The sequence below is a fragment of the Mus musculus genome, chromosome 2 (assembly GCF_000001635.26).
Source record: "Mus musculus strain C57BL/6J chromosome 2, GRCm38.p6 C57BL/6J".
In the NCBI taxonomy this organism is placed as follows: domain Eukaryota; kingdom Metazoa; phylum Chordata; class Mammalia; order Rodentia; family Muridae; genus Mus; species Mus musculus.
Window position 1 is genome coordinate 72,729,469 of NC_000068.7, and position 20,505 is coordinate 72,749,973.

General features: G+C 44.5%; 2 long non-coding RNA genes across 5 annotated transcripts in view; one reads left to right on the forward strand and one right to left on the reverse strand.

The window, feature by feature from the left end:
* The first annotated feature begins 4,352 nt into the window (after window positions 1-4,352).
* Gm30257 lies at window positions 4,353-15,918 on the forward strand. 4 transcript variants are annotated; one of them, XR_374639.3, is made up of 5 exons: window positions 4,353-4,390; window positions 9,446-9,515; window positions 13,193-13,261; window positions 14,761-14,871; window positions 15,530-15,918. It is a non-coding gene; the product is annotated as a predicted gene, 30257 (long non-coding RNA). The 4 variants fall into 4 exon arrangements; XR_374637.3 differs by lacking the exon at window positions 4,353-4,390 and adding an exon at window positions 7,430-7,563 and having other exon boundaries at window positions 9,165-9,515; XR_374641.3 differs by lacking the exon at window positions 4,353-4,390 and adding an exon at window positions 7,430-7,563.
* A 459-nt stretch (window positions 15,919-16,377) lies between these two features.
* Window positions 16,378-20,505, reverse strand: part of 6430710C18Rik (RIKEN cDNA 6430710C18 gene) — a 67,872-nt gene continuing 63,744 nt past the window's right edge. The window contains exons 5-6 of the long non-coding RNA NR_102348.1: window positions 18,123-18,181; window positions 16,378-17,368 (exon numbers count right to left, since the gene is read on the reverse strand). This is a non-coding gene — a long non-coding RNA (RIKEN cDNA 6430710C18 gene). The remainder of the gene's footprint in view (window positions 17,369-18,122; window positions 18,182-20,505) is intronic.

The window sequence follows — 20,505 nt, forward strand, 5'->3', positions numbered from 1 at the left end:
TCTTTTAAAATAACTTTTCTTCATTTGTTTATTTTATATGTGGTAGGAAGTCAAATGTTACAGAGTGTGTGTGGAGGTCTCAGGCCATCACCTGACAGCCAGCTCACTCCTTCCACTTTGTGGGACCCAGGAATTGGACTCAGGTCGTTAGGCTTGGCAGTAGGTGGCTTTACCTTCTGAGTCATCTTGCTGGAGCTGGCTAATCTTTTAAAAAACAATGTGAGACCAAGCAAAGCACCCTGAGGCAAACTCAGGTACTGGACCACCAACCTATGACTGGAGGTATTTGCTGTCACTACTTTAAAAAAGATTCATAAAATCATTGTAATTTCCTAAGATAATATCTCAGAAGACGATTAGGTTAAGAAACCCACGAGGTATGAGAGCATGGATTAATTCTTATTTTAGGGATAGTCCCAGCATTGCCTGTAGATTAAAAGTAGCCTTCAAACAAAACCATGAACTACAGCAATTGTGTCGAAGTGTTAAACTGGCGAGTGATTTATTGCAAGGCAACAGATAACTGGACCACAATCTTGACATGACTCTTTGAGAATCAAACTTCTCATCCCATGAAATTATATCTGCTATTAGCACTATTTCCAGTTCACTGTCTCTGTTATTCACATTGCTATGATGATCTGAGGATCATTTTCTAAACAATGGTATGTCTGAAATTTAGAAAGATTTTTTTTTCTAGCCCCAATTTTCTATTGTAACAATGAAAACATTATAATAGCTATAAGAAATCAGCATAAGAATTACCCAAAGTGTTACTCTCTTGTTTCTCTTCTTTCAGTAGCATGGCCTTCCAAACAGCCTACTTAATGAAAGGGGAAACACACCTTCAAGACTGTTGCTTTAAAACCAAAAATCCCACCATTAGGTTTTACCGATGAAGACTCAGGAACAAAATGGTGTGGTGAAAGCCTGCTAGCTCAGAGAGGCAGAGAAAGCATCCAGCTGACCTTCCTACTCTACAGATGTCTCAGAAGGAAAGTGTTCCTTCTCCTCTCCACGCTGTCTAAAATCCCCTTCAACTCAAAGACCCTCTTCTCTGTTGACTTACGTTCACTCCCTGTAGGCTGGTTACTTGCTCTGCCTCTTGACCTAGGGTTGACTTTATTTGGTTTTGTTTACAGAAAGCTCTTAGGCTAAAGGTGTGTGCTAGGGCTGAGCCACACCACAACTACTTGTTTACAAAAACAGAAAGCTAGTGGATAAAAGGAAGTGCTAAGGCTGAGCTACACCACAGTGGGGGTTTTCCACTTTACAATCTTGGGGTTCACAATGTGTTCAAATGCCATGCTACATAAGATGAAAAACAGGTAAGTTATCTCATCTAGGAGGACTTGGAAATTGCTAATCATAAGTACTCAAAATAATCTTATTAGTACAATTATAAGCTAAAGGTGCAATTTAAAAAATAAAATAAACAGCAGGGCATACTAGCCCACACCTGTAATCCCAGCACTCAGAAAGAGAGGCAGGTGGAGCTCTGTGACTTGGAGCCCAATATGAGTTGGGCTATATACATATTGATTCTAGAACAGCCAGGACTACATAGTAAGACCCAATCTAAACCAACCATCCAATCAACCAACCAACAAATGGTCCCAGTTTAGCATCACACAGGATAAAGAATTTTAATGTCTACTTTGAGGGCTGCGTGCTGGAGTTGTCATGTATGATACATAAAAGCAAATCATGAATTTTCAAGCATACCATATAATTTTAGAATGACATGTTCATGTTTTCTGTTTTGCTTATCTGTTTGGAAAGTAAGGGACACAAATCATTTAAGGAAGGAAAAATAGATGTTAATGGTATTAGGCTGGCGGGGAACATATGAAGTTCTGAGCAAATATGTATTATTGACTATATCAAAGACCCCAATGCCTCAAACCCATGGGAAAGACGAAGCCTTGCCTAGGTCAGCTCAGGGAAATAACAAAGCCTTCTCCTAGTCCCTGTGCAGATGTTGACAGTGCATTCAAGAAGTTATCATCCACAATTTATCCCTACAGCATAAGTGGAAGCCGAAACCACTTCCCCACATAGACTTTCTCCTGCTGAGATTAGCTAAACCTGCCTTCTCCATGCAGATGTATAAAATAAACACACTGTGTTTCCAGGCATCGGTGAATCTCTGTCGGAGTGCATGGTCCAGCCAACCCCAGCCTTTCTGTACAAATGTCGGTATGTCCTGTCTTCATTCCCTAATTGCCCCAGTCTGATTAACCCCAAAACTGTGCAAGGCAGAGCACTGGGCCCTTTCCCTACTCCATTTTTAAAGAAACAAAGAAATACTATACCGTACTATAGAGGAGGAAATAAGATTTCAGAAATGAAAGGGTAAGCTATTAAGCTCTTAGTACTTTGAAAAATTCCTGTGAACTGGCAAGATGCTCAGTGGGCAAATTGCTTGCCACACAAGCTTAAGGACTTGAGCCCAGATCCCCAGCACCCACGTGAAAGCTGCGTGAGGTGGTGTGCTTCGACATCCCCAGTCCTGGGAAGGAAGAAATGCTGCGTGGATCTCTAGAACTCACTGGCCAATGAGCCTAGCTGCATCTAAGAGTTCCAAGTTCAACAAGACAGCCTGTCTCAAAAACTAAGGTGGAGAATAGCTGAGGAAGTCACTTGATGGCTTTCCCATACATGCATGCACTGTGCACCTACCTGTGCACACGCCCACACGAACATGTACATGCGTACATACAGAACACACACAAATGAGCAAAATTTGCTTTTGATAGCCAGGCTATCAATGGGAAAGCCTTGGGTTGATGAGGTTTGATCTTGATCCTGCTGGACAAACAGAACCTGGGGAAGTCAAGAGCCAAGCAGGAGGCTGGGGGCCTCCACTTCCCACCCCTACACCTGGCTCTTAGCAACAGAGACCCGCTGTAAAAAAGGGGGACTTGGTCTCACCAGTCATTTCAAATTCCTGCATTGTCAAAGCACTGTTCAGCTTCTGCAAGCACTCACTTTGCACTAATTATATTGGCCATTTTCACTTTTTTTTTTTTAGCCTCGTGTAAAGCTAATGGATTTTAACAGGGGAGCAGGCAGAGACCTTGGTCCTGTCAATCATGGGAATGGCAGGATTGACATGAAGGCTCAGACTCCAAGAAACTGTTCATCCCTGGTCTCTGTAGCTCATTTTCAACACCCTTGGCTTTAAAAACCAAACCTGAAATATGTGGGTCTCACACTACGAGCAAAAGTCCACACATAGCCAAGGAAGGCGGCAGATGCCGTAGCCGAACACTGGGTATCAGCACCTGTGGAAAGCTTAGAGCATCCTTCACTTGGTAAGGAGGCAGAAAGTGAGGAGAGGCGACTAGACATCTGGGTTGGAAGCTTCCGGCTCCTCTTTGAAGACAGCAATTCAGTGTTCTTTGCCTGTTGCCAATTTGAGGACAAAAAGTCTTAAAGGAGCGTACACTGAGAATTACCCATAGCCATGCTATTCCTGGAAGTCAGGTTCTCACTGAAAACCTCCAAGGGCTGAGCTGAAGAAGCCCTGTTCAATTACATCCAATAATCATACGTAGCTTGAAAGGGAAAGCAGACAGAGAATGAGCAAGCGCTCCCTGGAGGGACAAGTCAGGACAAAGGAAAGATGAACGCCTACAGCAGTGGAGTCCCTGATGTATTTTGGTCAAGTCAGGGTGCCCAGGCTAGACTGGAGGGGTCCTCAATGGGGTCTAGAGTGGCCTCACAGGGGTGTTTTGAACTTGAATGAGGGTGCTTTTGATTGCTAAAATAATTAGAGGAGGCAGTTACTACACGCCTTTAGTGGTCAAGGTCCTGGGCCTTGCACATCCTCCCATGTGCAGACATTCTCAAATGACAGCTGATTCTTCCTTTGTTATACAGTAGTTTCTTCCAAATTGAAACATTCCCTCCAGGAGGGAGGGGAAGGCTCATGAGACTCTGAGGTAAACAAAGGGGGAATAGAAACGTGGAAGATTCTGGAATGCCTGTCCCTGGCTTTATAAAAGGAATAAATAATTGCTGGGGGAGGAAGGACGCTGACCAGCCAAGCTGCAGTGAGAGGTTCTCAGACTGTAAGCTGTGCAGAGAGCTCCAGGCATTCATGAGCTGTCATCTGTGTTGGGGTGGGACTTTTGGTGACGTGACTACTTCTGAGTCATCCCTACTTGTGCTGGCTTGTTTCATGTCAACTTGACACAAGCTAAAGCAATCTGAAAGGAGGAAACCTCAATTGAGAAAATGCCTCCACAAGATCCCTCTGTAGGGCATTTTCTTAATTAGTGATTGATGGGGAATGGTCCAACTCACTGTGGGTGGGGCCACCCCTGGGCTAGTGGTCCTGGGTTCTAGAAGAAAGCAGACTAAGCAAGCCATGGAGAGCAAGCCGGTAAGCAGCAGTCCTCCCATGCCCTCTGCATCAGCCCCTGCCTCCAGGTTTCTGCCCTGTTTTCCTTCAATGATAAACCGCATTGTGAAATGTAAGCCAGATAAGTCCTTTTCTCCCCAAGCCACTTTGATCGTGGTATTTCATCATAACAGCAGAAATCTTAACTAAGACATTGTTCCTTTAAGTAACCCACATCTGTACTCTTGTTAATAACTCCATTGTTACTTCATTGGACATTGTGGAATTGTGACTTTGGTCTATCATGGATTACCTTTCTGGGGTGAGTAGACATGTGTGCTGTATCTCCTCAGGAAAATCTCAGATAATATCTGTTCACATCCTTGACATTCAAATGATCAAATTCATTTATCACCTTCATGTGTCATTCACACACATTCGTGTATCTAAGTGAATGCCATTTTTATACTTTGAGCCTTGAATCTTCCTCCATGTTACCTATAAGCATAGCTTTATGTTTTGAATTTTCCAGTTGGCTGGAGAAAGAGTATGCTCTTTCTCTGCTTTGAGACTTTCACCAAGAGTTGTCACTGTTCCAGAATGTAAGTCCATGGCAGGAGAGGCTCTCTTGTCATGTTGCCTTAGGTACCTGGTACACTGATGTGACTGTCCTGAGTCAGCTTAGCTCCATAACTGTCACAGAGAGAATGATTATAAAAAAGACCTTCTACAGTTACACATAAGCACTTGCACAAGAAAAATGGTGATTTTCTTCCATGTGACTTTTTTCTCTTCACTTCATAATTGGTCAATATGTGATCTTTCAGTTTAGAATGGAGTTCCATTCATGTGAATGGAATTTTGGGTGTGTACAGAGAGTTTACAAAATGTTTTGGGTGGGGTATGAGTCAGCTTTCTGTAACTGTAACAATTACCTGAGATACAGAGGGAAAAAGTCTCTCATAGTCTGAGTTTTGGACATGTCTATCCATAGCTGATAGAGTGGAGGATTTGGGCCTGTGGTGGGGCAGCATGATATGACATGAACACAGGGGTGTAGAGAGAGCAGAGACGGAAGATGTTTGGGTCCCCCCCAGTCCTCTTCAGCACAACTTCAGTAACCCAAGGAGTTTCTACAAGGCCCACCTTAAAGGCTTCACCACCTCCCAGGAGTCCAACAGGCTGGGCCCTGACCTCTAACACAAGGGCTTGTGGGGCGTATACTATAGTAGATGGTAGGGTGCAGGCCCTGGGGCCAAGGGAACCTACTGTATTGAGCTGGAGCATCTAGGAGTTCGCAATCCCCACTGTCTAATGCGAGCGGCTGTCTCCCGCCACCTCTTCTCAGTAAAATGCTGGTCCCAAAAGGACAGAGAGTACTGGGGTCAGTTACCATCCATAGATCAAAGGTGACGAAAAGGGTTCCGGAGTGTCGCAACCCACACAGCAGCCACCCTGCCCAGGTATCAGGACACACACCCTCCAAACCGAGCTCCCTGGGCTTTGAGGAAACAGCAATGGCAGTGCTCACTTTCCCTCATCCTTTTGCCCAGAAGCAGATCTCAAAACCTAGAAAGATCACGTGATGCTCTTCTTCCAGATTCTCTTATTACACAAGTCACAAGTCTCTCATTCCCAGGGGACCACTGACCTCTGCGCCCACACAGATAGATCCCATAAAATAAATAAATAAATAGTATGAGAAAGATATAAAAATAACCCTTTCCACCTAGTCCCTAAATTGCTTAGAATGAAGATATGTTGTGTGAATGCCCATACAAAACAGTGTGAATGGGTGACACTAGGGTATGTAACAGTGTGGAAGGAGATTTTATATATTCAACATAATTTACTCAAGTCCTTTCTAGCTGTCTTAGTACCTTCTATAGGGCGCAGCCTGGTTTATCTTGGAGCTGAGATCTGATAATACCCTGATTTAAGATTGTCTTTAATACGAGTCAGACTTTCGGACACTTGCCAGACATTTAGACTCTCCAATTCTGAATCAGGAACTTTGTCAAAATAAGAAAATACCCAAAATTTAAAGACCTCATACCTGGAATGACACATTCAGGGGGAAAAAAAGATTTGACTAATGTGTGGCCTTCCTACACATATGTAGCATATGTGCAGCTTGGTCTTCACGTGGGTCCCAAACAACTGGAACAGGGGCTATCCTACAAGCTACTGCCTGTATGTGGGGTACATTCTTCTAACTGGGCTGCCTTGTTTAGCCTCCATAGGAGAGGAAGCACCTAGCCTTGCAGAGACTTGAAGTGCCAGGGAAGGGAGATACCCAGGGGGGCCCCACTTGCTCAGAGGAGAAAAGAAGTGGGGGATGGGACAAGGATTGTGAGAGAGGATGGTGGGGAAGGGGGTCAGTCAGAGGGATGCAAAATGAGTAAGTAAAAAAATAAAATAAAATTTTAAAAATGTGGGGCACAGACTACACTTCAATGATGCTGTAAAATCACCATTTCCCAGAAGAATATAAAGCACACCGAGCATGCCCTGTGAGCAATGAGGCAGCACACAGATGTCCATACACAGACTGCGTGCTGTAATGTGAACCTCTACCTTTGCCAACTGTCTCTGAGAGCCAACCACTTACAGCACCACCACCCAGCACAAACAGTGTCTGGACTCAGTCTGAGTGAGGTATTAGAAAGACATAATCTTTGAAATGGGAGACTATTAATTCCTTGTTATGATGCGTCTATGGTTCAGATACCAAGATGAAGTCTTCTTGCCATAATTACACTAGAAAATGAAAGAATACAGACACCGGAGAGCCAGGCTGAGGTTAGGAAACAGTTGACTGAACCCAGCCCCAAATGAAGCAAAGCCCACTATGGGTGAGCTCACAAAGGTGGCACTATATTTTATTTGCATAGCATGTTAAATGGCAGTCAGGCAAGAGGAGGTTTGGGAACTTTTTTTTATTATTATTATTTTTTTTATGATTAGGTAGTAGTCTTTAACATGCTCTCACATACCAGGAAAAGCATGATCACAGAACTATGGAATGTGTATGTGCTTGAGAAAGAAAACTCAAGTGAAACAGACACACTCAGCCCTACCCTGCAGGCATGGGACTGTAAACTAAAGTCAGATGCACAGCGATCTACTGTACTTGGAAGCCTGCTGGTAAAGGCAGGCCCAGGAAACCCCTCCAGTTACAAGCTCCAGTGCCTGAGGGTGCCCCCGATTCCACGGTGAGTTTATGGTGGTAGCAGAGGAAGAAAACAATCAGAGAAAGAAATACAAGGCAGAGGAAGAAATAATAAGAGTGTTTCGCTCCACCAGTCTCCTTATGAGACATGGACTGCAGTTTTCAATGCCAGATATCACAAGCAAGTAGAGGCTATGGGGAGAAGCAAAGAGACCTGGTCCAGTTACTATCTGTCATCCTGGGTGTTAATGCCAAGTACACAGACTTCTGCATATGTTGTCGCTCTATTGCTGCCCGTCCCAGCCCCGTAACTCATATTATCATGCAACTATCAGCCCCTCATCTACAGAAGGTACTGAGACTCCAAGTGGCTAAGTGTCTTACCCAGGATCGCGTTGAATGTCGATGGTCTGAGCCAGAGTCTGCACCCTTAACTAAGTAGCTCACCTATCTCCCACTCACTTAACCAAGCCCTTGATGTTACCTAAACAATAATGTTGCCTTATTCTCTGGGTCTTTGTCTATGGTGTCCAAGGCATCTCAACAACAAATTCCCAAGGAACTAGAGGAGCCAGAAATTTCCATCTCAAGCTAAAGAGGGGATATCCATAAACCCTTTTGAGGTTTCTTCTAACCCAAGCATTTTCTTTACCAACCAGTACAGCTAAAGACTCCTAGCCCAAGTCATAACTCTTCCCCCTTGTGATTCTGCTTAGGTAACAGGTCACAGTAGGAAGCCAAATACAGATGGAAACGGTGGTGTGTTACACTTTCAGGAAGGTGGAATAAAAGCAACCATAGAGTGGAGCAAGCTGACTCGCCGTCCTGGGAGGAGCCAAGCTGACCCAGTCCCCAGCTCCCCCAGGTCGCTCTTACTTACCAAAGGAATGCAGAGGTTTCTTTTCCTGTGTTTTCTTACCTCACACAGGAAATTCTCCTGCCTCAGCTTCTCAAGTGATAGGATTTGAGGTGTGCACCAATAAGTCTGCTTTTGATTGGACAGATATAGTTAGGCCCATTATTCATATAGACCTCAACTCTGAACACATTAAAGCTGCTCTCTGGAGAGAACTGATCTGGAGTGTTACATCCGCCACCCTGGAGAGAGTTCTAAACTGCATCGACACCTCATCAAGGAATACAACATTAAACCACTTAAAAGCCATTCTCTTGCCAGGCACAGCGGCACACACTCACAGTCCCAGCATTCAGGGAGGTTGAGGCAGAAAGAGGCTCAAGTCTGAGCTAGCCTGGGCCACAGAGTAAGACCTTGGCTCAAACTAACAGCAACAGTAATAAGGCTCTCATCTGTTCTATACTTTTAAAGGTTAAACTAAAACATAAATAAATAAACAAATAAATGTATGAATTTGCCTGTGAGTATCTAAGAGCACTACATGCATGCCAAGTACCCAAGGAGGCCAAATGAGGCTACTTGATGCCTTAGAACTAGGACTACAGACCATGTGAGTATTGGAACCCAACCTGGGACCTCTTCAAGGACAACACATCTATATCATTACATAATATCATGAGTATAGTATAGAGCATAATACTGATAAATATAATAGGTGTATGCTGTATGACTTATCTGTGTGGTTATGTATTCTGTGTGTTCTCTTGTCATCCCATCTCACTATGCAGACCAACATGAACACAGCTGGCAACATTGTTTCTCCTTCTTGAGTTCCACTAAGATGTCTTGGCTCTCTCTGAGAAAGGTGGCTTGCCAATGACCAAAAGGCCTCATGTTGCTGCAATTGCTGGGAAAGACACTAATGCTAAAGGATTTCACTATGGATGACGTGTGGGCCACACTTACCATTGAGGACCTCAGTAATAACAGAGGGAAGGTACCAGTGGTGTTTTAGATTGAGGCATCTGCTTCGAATTATTGTAATTATTTTGGTTTTCTTGCCTTTCAGCGTCCAGGCCTAAGATTGCAAAGCCTGGAGTCGGTGTACTTATGACTGACAGATCATCCTTCATCCTAAGGTAAATCCTGAAAGCCATTTTCATCAAGCTGCACGAGGAGAGCAAAGTGAACCAGCATGTTCCAGCGTACGCGGAGATGGAGGAACGCCCACAGAAGGGAAAACTTAGCTCACTCGGTAGAGAGAGATAAAGCTACGTGTGGCCGTGCAGTGTGGCCGGGATATTCACAGGCTGCAACACAAAGGTCGCACTGGAGAAGGAAGGGTGAAGGGACCAGCGAGGAAGGACAGGAGAGAGGATGTGCAGAGCCACAGACCCCAAAGCCTCAGGGCCAGGCAGTGAGCCACAGGGGGTGCCAGACGCTGCAAATGCCTGTGAGTGCAGACGTGTTCACAGACACATCTGGATGTGTCTCAAAGAAAAAACATGAAGGAGAGAGGAGAAAGACTTGCAGATGTAGCGTGAGTGACCCTAACGGTGATGGTGAACAGGTAGATTTTCTGTTACTATATCCCTTATTCCTTTAAACTTTTCAATTTTTCCATTAAAAAAAGTAAAAGAAAATGCTTTAAATGCATACACAAGCAGATGCATAGGGCTGCCATTTTAAGCCTCTGTAACTGAAAACATAGACATGCACACACATCAAAATGGCTGCCATATTTTGTATCCGATCACAAGAGGAAGACAAATAGTAAGCTCATGACTGTGATTAATAAGGAAGTCCCAAAGCCAATAGGATCATGAGGCATGATAGCTTCCATTTTTATAGATCAAGCACTGCTTGGTACAACACATTTAGCTTCTCATACATACCCACATACACCAATGCACACATCTGCACACTCAGCATCACCCCAGTGTTGAGATGCTTTGGAAAGTGAGCGACTCCTTAAGAGCCAGCCAGCCTTTCATGGTGAGCCTGGCCAGACAGTTCACTGGATTCCTGGGTGTCGAGATGAACATGTAGTCACTGCCATATTCCTAGACTACAGTAGCAACGGTTAAAGTATCTGTTAGGCTGATTAACCAAACAGCCTTTACACCTTAGAAACTTCATCCCGATGGATCATAGAAAGTCTGCATAGAAAATGAGCAAAGGGGAACTGTTGGGATAATTGAAAAAAAAACCACAAAAACCTTTAATGAAAAAGAATGTAATGGGCAATACAAAAATAATTATGAGATTGGCAAGATGGCTCAGGGGGTAAAGGCACAGGCTACCAAGTCTGACGGCCTGAGTTTGATCCCTAGCACCCTGTAGTAGAAAGAGAAAGCTGACTTTTCCGAGTTTTTGGAATGTCACATGTGTGTCCTGGCACATTCAAGCAAGTACACACACACACACACACACACACACACACACACACACACACACACACAGAGAGAGAGAGAGAGAGAGAGAGAGAGAGAGAGAGAGAGACTGAGACAGAGAGGGAGAGAGAGACAGAGAGAGGGAAAGATAGACACAGACAGAGAGTGTGTAAAATAACATTTTAAAATTATCTCCCCAAATAGATATAAAGATGGTAGTTTCACAGACAGACAGACACAAACATGACTCTAAACATGTTTAGCACATTAGCATCTTCTAGACCTGACTTTGAAGCTACTCGAGTACATTCCAGGCCACATTCCCCACGGATGCCACATTGGCTGGGACTGGAATCACAATCCATTCCAGAGACTATGCTAGAGACCCAGATGTGTTGGCTACTCCCTTCATCCAAGAGTCTCCTGGAGCGTTTGGAGACCTGCCTCTGTAGCATGACCCAGCAACATGGGACGGAAAGTTCCTGAGTGGATACTGTCATAATCAGGCAGGCACTGGAAGTTGGCAGGTGAGGGCTGCTAGGTACCCGTACTATGCAGGCAGCACGTCTGACTAGTGAGGGCTGCCATCCAATGCAACTAAGCTGCCAAGCCAGGTTCCTTCCACATAAGACAGGCAGGGTACAGGAGAGAGCCTGACTCAGCAAGTAACACCTAAGCAGGATCCAGTGCAGAGGATCACAGCCAGCAGCACTCCTTTGCCCGAGTCCCACCTTCTCTGACCTGCCCTCGCTGGCTCTGGACTCCTAGAAAGTGATGAAACTTTCCAGAGCCAGAGCGCGCGCGCACACACACACACACACACACACACACACCCTCCCTGCCTCCACGCCAGAGTCATTTCCCAGTGACTGTGAATCAGTAGAAACACTCGCCTTTCCTGGCTCAGCCTGACTTAGAGACATCACAAGTGACAGAGTAATTCAGTTGTGACAGGAGCACCGCCAGGGGACACACTTGTCAACGGGCCCATCTGTCTACTGTCACTCTCTATCCCCTCAAAAGCGTACGGGGTTGCCCCTCTGCTGGGAATGTTACGGGCAGAATTACGCTCACTCATCCCACTCCAGATGTGGCGCTGCATCGGCTGTTTGCTTTAGAGTGGGGGCGGGGCAGCCACCGGGACGGCAGAGGGCGAGTGTAGAACTTGCAGCCCCCAGGTAACTGTATCTCTCTGTGCCTAGGGGTTTTCACAGAATGAAAATAAGGAGTTATGATGTCATGCACTTACTTCACCAAGGTTTGCTCCACTGCTACTATAGATGCAGCGAATGGCTGCGTAGATGAAGCGATGCAATTCCTGGGTGCTGCCCTCTCTGAGCTGAGGGGCTTCCTAAGAGAAGCTACATTGCCTGTACAGTTACCAGATCACCACATTTTATAACTAGGAAGCCAATGAGTAGCACAAATCCTAGATGTTGCAAGCTGGCCACTGTTGACGTTAAATAGCCACAACTGAAATCCAGCTGGGCTGTGACGTCATCCTTCCCTCTGCTTCCCTTCCTCAAATGTTAGATGGTCTCCTCTCCCAGAATGGGGTGTCCAAGGCCGGACCTGATCTCCACTGTGCTCAGCAGGCCTCCCTGTGCCTGGCACACTGTGCTGAGCAGTAATACATGGTGAACACTGAACTTGGTGTTCTTTAGGTCTTCTTTGGCACCTCCTGCTTTGGGTTTGACGTGATGAGGCTTGTTCTCTGTTAAAGCTAAGTTCTGAGAGGGCAGGTACCTTCTTGCCAATCTCTGACTTCCTGGTAGGCACACCTACATGCACTAATTTAACAATCAATGACTGAAACTTCGCCCGCAGTAATCATCAAAGTGGCCCGATGACACAGATCTGCCACCCAGTCCTCAGGAGGCTGGAGCAGGACAGTTTTGAGTCCAAGGTCGGCCTGGACTACATAGTAAGTTCAAGGCCAACTAGGGCTAGAAATATAAGACATTGTCTTGAAAATTTGGCACGCAGCTCAGTGGTACAGTGCTTCAATACTGTGCACAAAACCCTGCAACAGAGCCCGGTTTTGCAAAAGGACAATGAAAATTAACTCAAGAGCAAATAGATGCCGTAAGAAAGGAAATAACCAGGCTAAGGATATAAGTTAATATTAGAGCATTTGTCTAGCATGCTCATGCACCTGGGTTCAAATCTAAGCACTATCCCCCCCCCACAAAAAAAAAGATAAAAAATTGTCAAGTCTACAAGTCCCACAAATTTACAAACTATGTTATCTATACTAATTTTTTTCTCCCAGTCACCTGAGGCTAACTTGGAAATCATAGGAAATGCTCGTTTTTACTGACCGTTGAAGAGCCTAGGCACAAAGAGATCATTATTGGTTACAGGACCTGGGCTATCCTGTAGGAGGGTGCAACTTAGCCAGCATTATTTTTATTGTCTCCCAGATCCAAACAGGCACTCCGATAAACACACTCAGATGCTTCCAACTCGCAATGGAGCCACAGGTATAGCAGGTGAGACCTGAATGCCCTTATCCCTTCAATCCATGTCGCAGACCCTACGGGCAAAATTCCAAAGAGCAGAAGGCAGGAGATGCCCATGTGCACGAGTTTTGTTTTGTTTTGTTTTGTTTTGTTGCCTGACGTAATTGTCGTCTCAGAGGCTGTCTTTGTCTGCTAACCTAGACCTAGTCCTAGAGCTTCTAGCCTCTGTACCATCATATCTAGGCCTGGAATGTATTCAGTTTCTGAGACATGTTGCTGAATAAACTCACCTCTTCCTTGTTCTTTCTGATCTCTGGCTGTCTGGTTCAAGTCCGCTAGCTGGTCAGACTCAAACTCCTCTCCAAGCTGACTGATCTGGCTTCTGTCAGTTTCTCACTGAATTGCTCTGCTTGTCCTCATAGTAACTTTGGCAATCTCTTCTGATCTTCTGGCTTCTTCTCGTTCTCTGGCTCATTCTATCTTCACCCGTGTCTAGCTTGTTCCCTTTTCAACCTGTCTCTGTAAAATTCTTGGTAAAAACTGCCTCCTTTCTCCATGACGCTCTTTCTTAAATAGCCCCTCTTTTTTTCTCCGTTCTCCTGTGAGTTGGGCATATCCTATTCTGTCAAATATGTCTTCATTGCTTTATCTGCCACTTAATCAGGCATCACCTTCAAATGGGTGCTTCCTTCTACAAACTGACTTTACCATTATTGTTTGGGATTAAAGGTGTGTGCTAAGGGCTGGGCCATGCCACAACTAAAAACAGGTTTTCCAGTAAATAACACAATCTCAGGATTCGAAGTGTGATCAAATATCCTGCAACGCCCATGCAGTTCTCCAGATGTGCAGAGATCAATGTTCTTACCACCAGCTAGCTTAGACTATGCTTTCTCTCTGCTGCTTCTTTTGCTGGCTCAACTGCAAAAGGAATGGAAGAGGGAGAGTCAAATTTGGTGTCTGCATTGGCAGTGTGCAGGGAAAGGTGAAGACCCAGACCCGGGCCCTGATTTTATTCCTTTCCATTATGACATGCTGAGTCTGAAGACTCACACACATGTACACAGGCACACACAGAAAGAGATATACAAGAGGCATGCCAAGGCAGACCCATATTGCCAGGCCCAGATTCCAAACAGCTAGAGCAGAAAGCAGCAGTTGGCAAGAGTAGGCAAGAACAAGCGACTCAGGATTGGGGCCAGGTTGACATGGAGTTCTTGGCATAAGCACTCGGCAGCCCTTTTTCAGGAAAACTGGCTGTTGTTAGTCTCTCTGGCCCTTCCCAGGGTGAATCCTAGCCCTGGAAAAGGAATTTTTCAGGCCTACCATTTGCCTCTTACTGCCTTAAAATACTGTTTGCTTGTCTTGAAATGAAGTGTGTGTTCATTAGTACAAACAGAGTATGAACAGAGTCATGGAAACAGTAAGGATCACTTCCACATATAACCAGTGTTTTCCACCTTGTTAAAATAGTGCACCTTATAACATGGGAACCCTGAATATCATTTACTCTAATTGTCTGTCAACAGTAAGGGAAATCGAATCCTTCACCTTGACCACATCCCTCATGAGAGACAGAGATGTCCTGAGTTCCAGACGGCACACTATATAGTCTCTTCCATTCTGCCCCAACATTCATGGTAATATCTGGGCTATGACTTTGGGATATTGCACTCATAACTAAAGCTGCATTTTGTGAGTTTACAAATACAGTGTGTGCTGTGACCCATCTGTGAGACACATAAAGAGATTCTGGGATCAGGTCTGGGGGGTGGGGTAGTGACTTCACTAAATAAAGAGGCAAGAAACATGACTTTCTAAGAAATCTTGTTGAAGGTCATGGTTGAAAACTAATGAGTTTATTAGGAAGACAGTTCAAACCCTAGTTCTGACATTTGTGATTGGGGAAACTTCCGTCATCTTTCTAAATCTCTGTCTCCCTTTTAACATGACAAAGGGAGAGGGACCACCAAGGTTGTTCTCCTTAGAAGAATTGTATCTAATGAGCTAACCCTGTTTTCTTACACACACACACACACACACACACACACACGTTTTTAGCACACACGAACAGTTCAACCCATTTTCCCTAACTACAGATTCTGGGCACTAGCAAAGTTTATTTCTGGAGGTGTTTATCAGAACGTCAGTTTTACTGTGGGGTTCCTATCGTGGGTTATTAACACCGGGCTCTTTAAAACTAATCATCAGATAAGGTTTGCCCTCCTCTCCAACATCACCAGCATCTTCCTTATCCTCAGCAGCAACAGCATCTTAAACGATCATTCCTGTCTTCAGCAGCAGCAGCATCTGGAGGTGCAGGTACAGTTAAGCAATCATCTACAACACTGGACTCCAATGGTGAAGCTTGGCATCTTCACAGAGCAGAGGACTGTGATACCTGGCAGCAGACATGGCAGGAGCTTTGAAGGCGAGAGGACTGGGCATTTGGTTTTCTGCTGGCAAGGGGGGAAGCATTTCCAGGCATTATTCTTGAAGGAGGCTGTGCCCTTGACAGCCTTGGAAGCCCTTCACTTGCCTGACAATCTCGGGACACATTTTTTCCCTGGACCCTTTATTTTCGTAAACAATGTAATACACTGTTGCAGGCTGGATCTTTCCAAACTAAAACTACAGCAATAGCCTCAGCATGCAGACCCAATCTTTCTGCCCCAATCCCCTCCTCTTCTCAGATCTCACTGAAACAGTTTTTGCTTCTATCAGGGGGGAAAAGGCCACCAACTTTTATCGGTCCCTAAATCCAGTAGCAATGTTTTGATTACCATGGAGATTAAACCCAGGCAAGCACTCTCACTATATGGGTATATCCCAGTCCTGTGTTTTGTTTTACTTTGTTGGGTTTTTTATGTTTTTGTTTGTTTGTTTGTTTTTGCAACAGGGTCTCATTATATAACTCACACTAACGCTGAGCTTGCTAATGTAGGCCAAGCTGACCTTAAACTCTATCTTTCCTCCACAGCCTCCAAAGTGCTGGTATCACAGGCTTGTACTGTATATATGTGTGTGTGTGTGTGTGTGTCTGTGTGTGTGTGTGTGTGTGTGTGTTTTCCCCATACCCTGCATCCCTACATGCACACCAGCAGTAATAATCTTTTAAATGGCAAAGAAAATAAATATGGATAATCGATTTAAAATGTTGTTTTAATGATGATAAAAACTGATAAAGAATGCTATTTAAATGTTTTTAGCCTGTAATACCTTTTTTTTTTTAATCTAGAATCTTATTTCTATTCTTATTTTAAACATACTAATCACCCAGAGTCTAGTCTGTGAGGACTTAGCATAACCTTCGTGACAGGAACATTTACTCTAGATATCTTATTTCTATTATTCCTGTTTCTTAAATTGTAGTGCTTTTAAATTACTGGCTAATGGAGCTTTCAGTGCCGTGGGCCACACTCTCCTCCTGTGATCCGTCATCTCCAGCAAGCAAACTGGCTCTGCTGCAACGTCAGCCTCACTAATATGGGACAGTAAGCCAATTTTTCTAGATTTCCCTGGTGCTGTTAGCAATTTGGATTTGTCTCTGAGAGAGGCTACACAAGGCTTAGAATATCAATTTAAATTCCTGAACTAAAAACCTGTAATAAAAATCTGACTTTCAAGTGCTTCCATAACAGCACACGCAAGGCAAGGTCTACCTTAACCGATTGTATTGTTAATACTAGAAACAAAGTTGTGGTGGTATTTCTTCCTCTTCTTTGTGATACATGAACTTGCTTCTAGCAGCCTAATCTGCAACCTACTTAAAGCCAAAGGTCTGGGTGGTACTCCCTTGAGGCAAAGACTAACAGTTGTCAGCTAGTGAAGGCATTCACCAGATGTTGCAGCCAGAGGCGGTCCAACAACACTGCTCGTTACAGCCTTCAATCACCCCATTTAGAATTTACAACAAACTGAGCAGAAAGCCATTATAGCACCTTCAGTATCAAGTCTTCCTTTGGGCCGCAAGCAGAGTTCAGCAACGGACGAAGGCACCATCTGCTCCAAATTCACGTCACTCTTTCGTGGCCCTTCTGCCAATAGGAAGGAGTCCCAGATACCGTCTAGAAACACAGGGAGGCCATTTGCTGTCACTTGGGGAATATTAAAATCCCTAAGGGTTTCCAACAACACCTAGGAAAAGAACTTAGGCTGTAATTAAATGGAATAATAACAAACCATAATATAAGACATAAAATGAACAAACATTATGAATTAATCATACTTGGACAATTACAACCCATATGGCTTGTTAAACTCAATCTGCTACCTGTAGTGATACTGACTGTACAGCCAACGCGGCAGCTTGTCCTCCCGCGCCCCTCCCCCAAGGATATCATGACTTGATTTTGTGAATGAGAAAATGAAGTATAAGTGGCCATGTGCTCATGAGTTGGTGTCTGTTTAAGTCTACCATGTGGATCAAAGGTGGAGCTGCCATTAGAGTTCCGAGGACCGCCCCGCCGCATTCCCCCCTTAGAGACAGCAAGGCTTTCCAACACAAACCCTCTTCTCTTTCCCACCCATCCTGGGCTCCCCACTGCATCTGCTTTGAGATCTCTACAGCAGAAAGCTGGAAAACTGGCTTTTGTGTTCACCTTTTCAGGCAGCAGAGGTTTTTGTCCTGTCTAACAGGACACCACTGTCAGACAACAGCAGTAGTTCCCTGGAAAGAGCTTTACTGTTTGTGTTGTCAAGTCAGTTATATGACCTGGATGACTGGCGAGACTTCCCATAAGCAAGGCCACTGCTGATCTTCAGCAAGTCCTCTAACTTATCTGAATGTGGGTTTCCACGCCCATAAAATGGGGAACCCTAATATCTACCAGTGTGCAACTGTCTCCTAAGTCTTATAAAACACACTCCAGGACAGCAGTTCTCAACTCACGAGTCTCCTCAGTCCCTTGGGAGGTCGAATGAGCCTTTCACAGGCATCGCCCAAGACCACTGGAAAACACAAATATTTACATTATGATTCATAGCAGTAGCAAAATTATAGTTATGAAGTATTGACAAAATAATTTTATGGTTGGGGTCACTGCACCATGAAGAACTGTACGTATGAAAGAGTCACGGCATTAGGGGTTGAGAACCAATGTTCCACCAAGGACCTAATCCTGCGGCAGCCAGCCTTCATGAGATGGCAGTGTTCCACCAAGGACCTAATCCAGCAGCAGCCAGCCTTCATGAGATGGTGTTGCATGCTCTTTCTGAACATATCTGAAATTGAACTGTTCAAGAGAAAGTAAGGAATTGAGGAGAATTCTCTGGACTTCGCAATGGCCTTGGCTACCTAGCCACCTGTACTGGAAGCAATGCTCAAGAAACTAACTGAGAACAAAGCAGGCTCAGGCCTTCCCTCAAGAACTGGTATATCTCAAAACTGACCATCCAGAAAATCCTAGAGAATTCCACTGAATGCCTTTGGCTCTCCCTACCTTGTAAACACAGAAGCTGGGAAAGTAAGTCAACCAGCTCAACTTTCCCAAGTAACCTTTACAAGCCAGCAGCCAGGGCAACTGTGTGCTCCCTGGCACTGAGGTGAGACATATCCCTGCTCTCAGCTTCCCTGGGCTAAGTGATCCAAGCATCTAAACACACCTTTGTCCATTGAGTCAACTGAGTGCCCTGGACCATGAGCCCAGTCCTGTTTGGCCCCAAAGTAGCCAGAGAACCAGCCTCTATGAACAAGCTTTAATAGCATAAGCATGATTTCACATTATCCCAGGGCAGTCCTGTGGTGCATTTTCTTATGGACAGGGACATTCCTGGGTTAGCTCCTTGGGTCAGTGTCAGTTACAACAGCTACCTTGCTATATCCTTTCTGGCTGTTTTTACTATCAGAGACCTCTTTAGATAAATCACATCTAAACTCTGTGTGGACTATGGTGGAGGGAGACACCCATCTTGGAGGGAGCCAAGGTCTATAGATCCTGTGCCCTGAGTTTTACCCATTCCTGAGAGAGCACACAGACATTGCTCTCCTTCTGGCTGGCCCTTCCAAAGCACAGTAAAAACAACTCAAAGTAAGGGCGTTTCATATAATTTTAAGAACTCAATGAGAACAAAGTCAAAGAATTCTGACTTCCTGGAATCTTGGTGTGAACCCTGCTGCCCCTCTGCCTATATTGAGGAAGTGTCTTCACCCCCGATTCTCGTCTTATGAGGATGAAGTTGGGGCAGGACATTGAGATGCACAGTGATACTATTTTTACTTTAATGACCAATTTTCTGCCTCAATTTCCCCTACTCTTCCTGACCCGAGTTGCCTCTGCTTCTTTTCTGGCTTCTTGGGGCTGGAGAGATGGCTCAATGGTTAGGAGCACTGGATGCTCTTCCAGAGGTCCTCAAGTTCAATTCCCAGCAACCACATGGTGGCTCACAACCATTCTATACTGAGATCCTGTGCCCTCTTTTGGTGTGCAGGCATACATACAGGCAGAATACTGTATAAGTAATAAGTAAATAAAAATATTTTAAAAAACCACTCTTATCTGTAATTTCTTCTCTTCTTTTTAGACATGTTCTTTGGACTGCATGCCTAATACAGCACCCATGATGTATGCATTCATTTTCTCTTGCTTCTGTAACATATTGTTATTATTACTATAGTCTCAGTGTCTGAGAATAACGCAATTGAACTCTGGAGCTCCATTATCTCAAATGTATCTCAGTCGTCTAAAACCTGGGTGTGGGCAGGGTGAGCTTCCTGCATGCTCTGAGAGCCCACCTCATAACCTTTCCTGACCAAGCCAGCTCAGTTAGTCAATGGGGTCTCAAGGCGGGGAGTGAGGATTAAAGAGAAAAAGACAATTAGGTAACACTATAACATGACTTCAGCCAGTTCTGAAACTGAAGCAGGTTTATTTTTTTTCCAGTTTGCTTTTATACCATTCTAGGTACATAAGAAGAATAAGGTCAGTCCTAAGGCATAAACAGAGTAGTTAAGGAACAAACAAAGCATAAGCAAAGGTCCCATTACTGTGTTCAGGGTCTTAACAAGACCCATCAAGACACAAAGAACACATTCCTCAGCTGTATTTACCTTGCGCCTACTTTCTTGTCCTAGCCCAATGTCAAATTCTTGCCCAATTCCTAGAAGCAGCCCCAAAACCCTCCATACTTTCTCACTCCTTTTCTAGATCCCAGAATCTTTTCCTGTTGCTGCAACTGTGACAAAAAAAAAAAAAAAAAAAAAAAAAAAAAGAAAAAAGAAAAAGAAAAAGGTCCTGGCAAAAGCAGCTCAAAGAAGAAAGGCCTTTTGTTTTTGT